Source organism: Akebia trifoliata, chromosome 9, assembly GCF_017979445.1.
Source record: "Akebia trifoliata isolate Shusen 1 chromosome 9, ASM1797944v1, whole genome shotgun sequence".
Taxonomy (NCBI): domain Eukaryota; kingdom Viridiplantae; phylum Streptophyta; class Magnoliopsida; order Ranunculales; family Lardizabalaceae; genus Akebia; species Akebia trifoliata.
In genome coordinates, this window is record NC_141383.1 from 1,013,429 (window position 1) to 1,022,278 (window position 8,850).

Consider the following 8,850-nt stretch of genomic DNA (forward strand, 5'->3'; position numbering starts at 1 on the left):
CTTTAACAAATGCGTTTTGTCCTACATGGGTTAGAAGTTTCGGAATGGGCTGATTTTTGGTGAGGATGATCTCTGTGGTGAGGAGATCATCCTCACCAAAAATCAGCTCATTCCAAAACTTCTAACCCCATCAAAAATGATTTACAAAAAATGGACGGTCCACTTTTCAACGTGTAAACATGGGGCTAAACATTTCGGAATGGGCTGATTTTTGGGGAGGATGATCTCTAATCATAGAGATCATCCTCACCAAAAATCAGCCCATTCCAAACTTTACCCATGTAGGACAAAACGTTTGTTAAAGTGTGTGGTAAAGCTTAGGGTGCCGAACATTTCCCTATATATATATATCTTAAAGTTTTAACACAAAATTTAGGATAGAGTTAGGCTTGCATAATTTTTGGTTGGTTGGTTGCGTAACTATCCTTACTAAGTGATATCTTCATATTATACTGTGAAATCCTATATTAAGTTACAATAATATAAATAAATTGAAATCTCCATTACTTTAGAAAATAAATAAATATAAGCACATTTTAGATTTATGTTTTTTTATTTTTCTTTTCACTTTTTTTTCTCAAAAATTTCCAACCCCTCCTTCGAAGAAATCAAAAGTTAGTTTAAGCCACGAGTGGCAAAAGTTTCGTCAAAATATGAAACCCAAAGTTCATTCTCTTAGAAGTTTTTCGATCTCTTCATCGACCGTTTTATGTATTATCAAATTTTTTTTCCCTTCAAGGATTAGATATTTCGTTGACATTGAAAACACATCTTTGTTCTTTCGACTAAGTCGATTGGACCATTTTTCATGTCTTCCTCAGCTTCTCCCTTTCTAGAGATCATTTTCTCTTAAACACTCGTGTAGTCGACACCGCCAGATGGCATTATTTGGTAGAGATCTAGTCAAACCTAATCTATTTTTGTCGGTCGGGAGTCAACACCACCAGGTGGCATTATTTGACAGGACAACCTTCATCTCATGGATCCACCAATTTGAAAAATATAAAATTTAAGATTATGAAGTTGGTGGATAATGTGATGGGTTCTGCGATGATGACTCCACCAAATTATTACACCCTATTTCATTGGCCCCCAAAGTCTTGGCTTTAAATCCCATCTTTTTCAGAAGTTAGGTAAAACACATGTCAGTAGAATTCCTCAACTCAATTAGGAATCCTAAGTACCAAGCAGGAGAGTAATTATGGATCAACCATGTCCTGATCCAATAGGGTCCCGATCCATTACAATGTGAGAAATTATGTAAATTATAATATATGTGTTTTGTTTAAGTTAATGAAGTTTATTTATATTTTGTATATGAAATTGAATTTGATCCAATCCAACCCGATCCGATATTTATAGGATCTAAATTTGGATCCTACCATTGAAATATGGTAAAAAGCCAAATCGACTAGGGTTGGATCTGATTCTTAAAGGATAATTTGTGAATCTGATCCGGATCCAATCCTTTTTACAGTCCTATCCAAAAATTTTGAATAATATTTGATTATTCGAAAATTAATTTAAATAATCGATATCCATGGATAGGCCTATTAAAAATGATTGGTTTTTTTTTTTTTTTCTTCTTTTTAATAGTAATTTAGACATGCCCCTCCATGTTCTGATGAATATTTGAGTTACCCCTATTTTTCAAACTAATGACATGCACTCTTGACTTGGGTCTTCTATACATAAATGAAAAATGTCCTATTTGCCCTCAACTTCAACTTATAACCAAAAAATTTCTTCCCAAAACTCAACATCTTCAATCTTTCGGAAAAAAAAAATGTACCCAACTCTTCAACCTTTGAAAAATGTTTTACCGACCTTTTTAACTTTAAGATTCTATCTGCTTCAAACCTCATAAACAAGATTAGATATCAAACAAACATGGGATACATTGAAATGGGATTCGGGTCGATCTACTTGAAGTTGAATTTGAAACTTGTGATGATCCTCTATCTAGAATAGATTCGCCAAAACAAAATTACGGGCCAATCCCAACAAATATTGTAACCATTATGCCAATCAAGGTGACAATCATGGGAAACAAATGTTGGATAGGCCAATTTGCAAAACATAAAAGGAAGGAAGATTCTTATAAAAATATGCAAATTTTTTTTACTAGAAACTTCTTTTATCTGAAAAACTAAAGCCCCTCCACACACACACACACACACACACACACACACACACACACACACACGAATTTTTGAGCATTATACACTAAGTAGATAACTAACATAACTATCAAAGTGTGTATCCCGAGGAATGTGACATATTTTTTTACTTGGTTGTTAATCTACCATAAAACCAAGGTCAAACCATGACACGTGGAAGAAATTAATTAGCTATAATAATTTTAGAGAGCTGCTATTGCCACACCAACTTTTACTAATGACACACCAATTGCTATGTTAATCACCAAAGAATTGCATTCTAATTGTAAGGTGACATGTGGAAGAGTTTAATTGGGTAGTGTAATATATTCTTCTTGAGGACAGGAGACACGTGGAAGAAACTAATTTGTTGCAAGATTTTTGACCGTTGCAGCCTTAACTTGCTTTGCAACTTAAAAGGGAAATTTGAATTTTTTAAATTTGTAAATATAAATGAAAGTCACAATGAAGGAAGTGATTTGGCTAAAAAGACATAAAAAAGAGGGTAAAGTAGTTGATGGAGGCCATCATCATCTTACCAGAAAATCATATTCACACCATCCTTTTCGGAGAAGATAACTAACATGTGGTCCTCTGACACAAACTGGCCCCCACACACACTTCACACAAAGGATGTTTTACATGGGTCGGTCATGGAGGGCTTTTGAAATTACTAAAATACCCTTATAGAGATTCCCTACAAAACGGATCAAAATCTAATAATCCATTTCAATCCAATAAGTATGGATCTAGATCTAGAATACTGGATCAAGGATTTGGTTTTTTTTTATAAGAATCTTATTTTATAATCTATAGAAATCAACTATGGATTAATCATGTCTCAATCTAATAAAATGTGAGATATTGTATATCTTATATTATATATATTTTGTTTAAAAGACGTTATAGACCGACACACTAAATAGTACATGATTGACTTGCAATGACACATAATCATAGATGTTTTTCTTTGGGATACATAAGAAAAAGATCTACAATTCCCTGCACTTACGACATCAATTGTGTGATATTTAACGCATCATCATTTTATAGTTAATCTTTGTTTAAATATATGGAGTTGGGATCAGATTTGGTTTGCTACAATTTCGACCCAATTGTTATCAAATAGGATGGGATCTTAATATTGAAGTCTAATATGAAACTTGAATTGATATGGTCTTTACCCAATTCTTAGCCGAGTGATTCAAGTATATTCCTGTCCTTATTAGATTGGTCCAAATCAACTTAATTCGATCGGATCCCATCCACTAACAATTCTACTCATATCCCAAAAATGAGAGAGATTTCTTCTTCACAAGAAAGTCAATCCAAGATTTTACGTAATCACGAATGAACAATCGCATGAAACCTAATTATGGTAATTTTGTAAATTAGGGATACCCTCAATACATGTGGGTCCTTTGGATTTGTAAATCTGGGATCATGTGAAATCTCGGATTAACATTTCTTTTGAATTTTTTTTTTTTTTTTTTATTTTTATAATACTGAAGCAACAATAAAATATACATCGTGAGAGACATTTCTAACGTGAATGTATGTCAGAATAATAGATGCTTTTATCAAGATATGAAAATATATATTGTGAGGGATATTTATGACGTGGATGTATGTTAAAATCACAAATGATTTTCATCGAGATATGAATATGTACATTGTGAAGGACATTTCTGACATGGATGTATGTCAGAACCATAGATGTTTTATATCAAGATACAAGACATTTCAATGTTACTCCAACCCGACTCATTTTTTCTTTTAAAAGATAGGAAAATGCTAAAATAACATTGAAATTAACATTGCAGGAGACATTGGTGTGTACAGAACCATAGATGTTTCTCACTTATTTAGAGATACTTCTCACTTATATCTTGATGATAAGTATCTACAATTCTGACATCCATCCACATCAGCAATGTCCCTCGCAATGTTACTCCAACACGACACCAAAAGATATGATCAAACATGACTAAAAGAATATGCCACGTGGAAAGAAAAGAGGGTTGGTGTAGAGTAAGTTAGCAGCAGTCGATCATTCTTTAAAGAAATCCTGCTGAAGTTAATTCAAAAAGCAATACTGGGATTTTTCTGTCATTTTCATATAATAACGGCATGAAGCGGACCGTAACCTGGTGAACACGCCAGGGTCGTCATTGTTAGTACCTCAATAACGGTAATGTAACGGTGGGGTCCGCAAATGAAGAAAAGTTAATAATTATTATTTTTCTATTAATTTTGAATTTGAAGCAATGGGCAGAAAGAGAAACACTTTCCTTACTTAAATTAGTAAGATTTCAAATCTTATCGAGAGTTGTTGAGATTAAATAGATTACCAAATTAGCAATCCAATACCGCATCTCTCTGTATTTAATGGAAAATTTGAGATTAAAATAATAATATTTTTGGATTTGATCCAATGTTTTTAAAATAGACAACTATCAAACTTCTAAATTTAAAATTAAAATGAAAAATAATTTTTTAATTTTTCAAAATTTTTAAAATGTTGTCCTCTACATCTCAATAGCATCGTACCATGGTTTTGAATGACACAAGGTGAGCTCAACAACATTAGTAAGATTTCAGGAAGGCTAAATTTATGCTTAAAACTTGTTAGATGTTATTTCAAAAAATATTGTTACATAATTTTTTTTTGAAATATATGTTTAGAGTTCCTCCGCCTTTAAAACATGAAATCTAACCATTTATCTTAGATGCCTACTTTATCTCGACGGTTGATTTTGTATTTTATCTTAAGATTTAACTTGACTTTAGTAATCTATCCTACGTTCAAGGTTAGGAAAATAATAAGTAAATAAAAAATAACACCTATATCAATCAGATTAAATGATTATAATTCATCAAAATGAAATATAATAAAGAAGATATGATGGTTGTGGTAGTTGATGAGATAGACGGTGATTTTTTTAAAGTATTACTACATAATTTAGATCTCGATTTTGAAGCGGCTAATCTACTTTAAAATTTTGGCGAACCCCTCACTTTGTGTGATGTTTGGCTCCTTAAAATTTTGAAATTTTGATCATTTCAAAATATTGATGCAACCCTCACCTTTATGTGATGCATTGCTCCATAAATTTGAATTTGATGATAGGTATCTCTCATTTTGTGAATGTTTGAGATACATCATTGTGAACTCAAATAGATAACATGTCCTTGACTTTGGTCTGTTGTAGGATTCATAGTTTCTATTTCTTGTGTTTTGTATGGGTGGCAAGACTTGAACTCAAGACCCACTGAGTGATAGCTGCGTAGGTTTTTCTAATTTTAATGAAACCTAGGTTAAAAAGTTCTTTTTTTTTTTTTTTTTTCATTTTTGTGATTGTTGAAAAAGTCAAAAGATACTTTTGATTTACTTTATTTTTAGAGTTGTAGAGACAACTCTCCAAACTTTTAGTCCCACATCTAATAGAATAAGAGGTGTGTTCAACTAATAAAGATACCTACTCTCCTTCTTGCTTGGATGTGAATAAAAAGAGAGTGTGCATTGCGCGCACGTGGGTGCTCAAGGCACCGTGAGATTACATTACATTGTGTTTTGGCCCTCTTATCTGGATTTGAATGAGAAAAATAGTGGGCCTCTCGCACACATGGGGGCACAACACCTGATTGGGTTGGGTTGGGATTCTTTTTGCTCAAAGATCCATTAATTTTTTTTTAACCTCAATCGTTGATCTATTTGCTTATTGACTAGACTAATAGTTTCAAAAGTTAACATTTAGAAATTGACCAATTAAGGCCTAAACGTATCTCTTTTTTACTTCGTTAAACCATTCAACTTCTTTGTACCATTGGGCTTTCTTCTATAAAAGAAAGGTGTGCCCCTAGTGTGGTTTATACGTAGAAACAAACTTTAAAAATAGTAACACAAAAGTTCTAATCTCTCTACTCTTTCTCTTTTAACTATTATTCTCAATCGATCGTTCTTGTTGGTCGTATACCTATAGATTTAATTGAGTTTGTTGAAGATTTATTATTTTTGAGTGCGAGATTAATATATTTATAACTATCGAATCTTGAAAACCAATCGTCTGAAATTGATTACACTGTGGATATCATCCGTAGGGGAAAATTTTGGTTTTAAGGACAACAACCTCTCAGTGACTCTATCACTTAACAATCTAATAAGTTCATACAAACCTTATTTGCTGTTTGATTTAGATATCTTATTTCTGACTCAAGATCTACGCTAGTCCTAACATGGTCTTCATAATAGACTAATAGGCTTTAATGCTTATCATCATGGCCATAATCACCATCATAATAATTAGTTTTGGAAAAAAGAAAGTACTCTTAGGTCATTTTCCATTAGAGTACAAGAGAAGACCAGAGGTCAAAGGGAATGTTACCAATTTGAAAATATAGAGTATCTCATATATTCAACATATCATGTGGGCACCGCGTGCATGTCGTTAAAAGGGGAAAATTTCTCAAAAAATTTGAAGTTAATCCAATTCAGAAATTTGGCTTTTTTTGATTTCCCAACAAGAAGACAAGAATGACGAAATCGAAACTGAATCAAGCACTGCTCAAACCCCTGTTCCACTTGTAATCTAGACATGCATAGGGTTGAAGGTCGACAGAAGCATTGGAATCATGAGAAGCATAGGTCTTCGAAGAAATAGGAATGGTGGATCGAACTCGAATCTTATGTCTTTGGAGAGCAAAAAAAGAAGTTCGTTACTGCGCCCATCCATCGTTATTGGATAGGTGGGAATGCAAGTCCTGGTTGTCCCATAATTTATGCATGATATTAGATCAACATAGCATTAGGTCTAACCAATAATGAGACCAAATTGTAGTGGTGCCTTGCATGGTTTAAAACTCATCCAATACCGAGTCATTCTAGTTTTAGAGGTTATCGAATGAGATCGTCAATGTGAATTTCCACTACATATACTTGGACGATTTTTTTTTAATTTAAAATAAATTTCACCTAAAATATTATATTTTTTAAATTGGAATTGATATTAATAATTGATCTTGATTAAATGATTTAAACAATTTGAAAAGAGTTGACTTCATTTGGTCAACCTGCACTTGTGAAAAAAAGAGAGGGTCCATGGATATAGAAATAAGGTGGATAAATTACACTTGGAAAACATATCAAATGGGTAGGGTCAGGAAGCCTACTTATCCTGTAACCCCAAATCCAAGATTGGGCCAAATCCAATCCAACTCAATTGAAAATGGTTTGGAATAGGGCTGGCAATGGGTTGGGTTTTATCAATTACCTGATTTGGTTCGATCCGGAAAACTAAGATTCAAATCTAAAGTTCGAATTTTCAGCTCGGGTTTGGATTAAAATTTTCAGACTGAGAAAATTTTAGATCAATTTCAAATTAACCCAACCCGATCAAATAAAAATCCGAACCAAATTAGAGTTCTAGGGGTCGAGTTTCGATGACTCATGAAGAATGGCTCATGAGAAAACACATGATCTTAATTGTGTAAACACAAAATCCAGTGGTTGAGATGGATATGTATCCTAATAACACGCATCTTGAGGATACTTATCCGGATGATAAATCTGAGCCATATGAATTTGTGTTTAAATGGTCAGGATCATTTTTTTCCTTAAGTCATTCTTCATTAGTCATCAACTTGACCCATGTGTACATATATATATATTGTGAGGCCTTTTTATCTGACCACACGAACTTCGATGAATCCCCTCAAGAGAACTCGTCAATGACTAAGAATCTCGAATTGACTAAGTTACTTGGTACATGAGGGTGTTAGTCCCTACAAAGTAGACTCTCCGATGCTAAAGTCATACAGTAATTTTTTAAGAGTGACCTTAGTAATAGGAGTCCTAACGTTCCTCATTGAATTCAATAATGGTTATTATATATTATGTATGGAAGATGATTGTGAGCTCTCATCACGATCCCCATTTTGCAGTTTATAACTTACCAGCATATTTAACTGACGATCCTTAGTTTGTGCCCCGTTGCACACTCATGAGTTGTGCAGCTCAATCATTTGCCATATGTCGCACGGGTTTCAGTTGGTTGTCACATGTTGAATATGAATTTTTCAACTCTAGTCTTCATGATTTGATTTTTGATCTACGTGACTCAATCTTATTAGTTGATATTTTTTTACACACACACGTATATACATACTAGAGTGCAAGTGCTTACGACACAGGCATCCTTGGGATTAAGGGGGTAAAAGCAAAAAAAATTAAAGTTGGAAGGGCATTATTAAAAAAATTGGGGTTAAGGGAGGCATAAGATGAAAAAAATAATTGGGTTAAAGGATTAAAAGAGAAAATATAGTAAAGTTATAGGTGGTAAAGAGGAAAAGAAATAGAATAGCCCTACAAAATTGTAGTTCAATGAAACTTTTACCTTCACAAAACTGTAGTTAGATAAAAGTTTATCCCCACAAAACTACAGCAATTGTGGACTTTACAATTGTGTTTTATATATATATATATATATATAACATAACATTACTTACTCTATTATTAAAGTTACAAAAATTTAACTTTTCCTTATTTTTCAATTTCGTTGTACATATATAGATTTAGGGGAAAACAGGTTTAGCAGTTAATGGATCAGATTGGATTGGAGTGAATGTTTACTCAGATTGGATCTGGTTACAAAAATTTTGGAAAAATTACTTAAAGGACCTTGGAGGAGGGAAT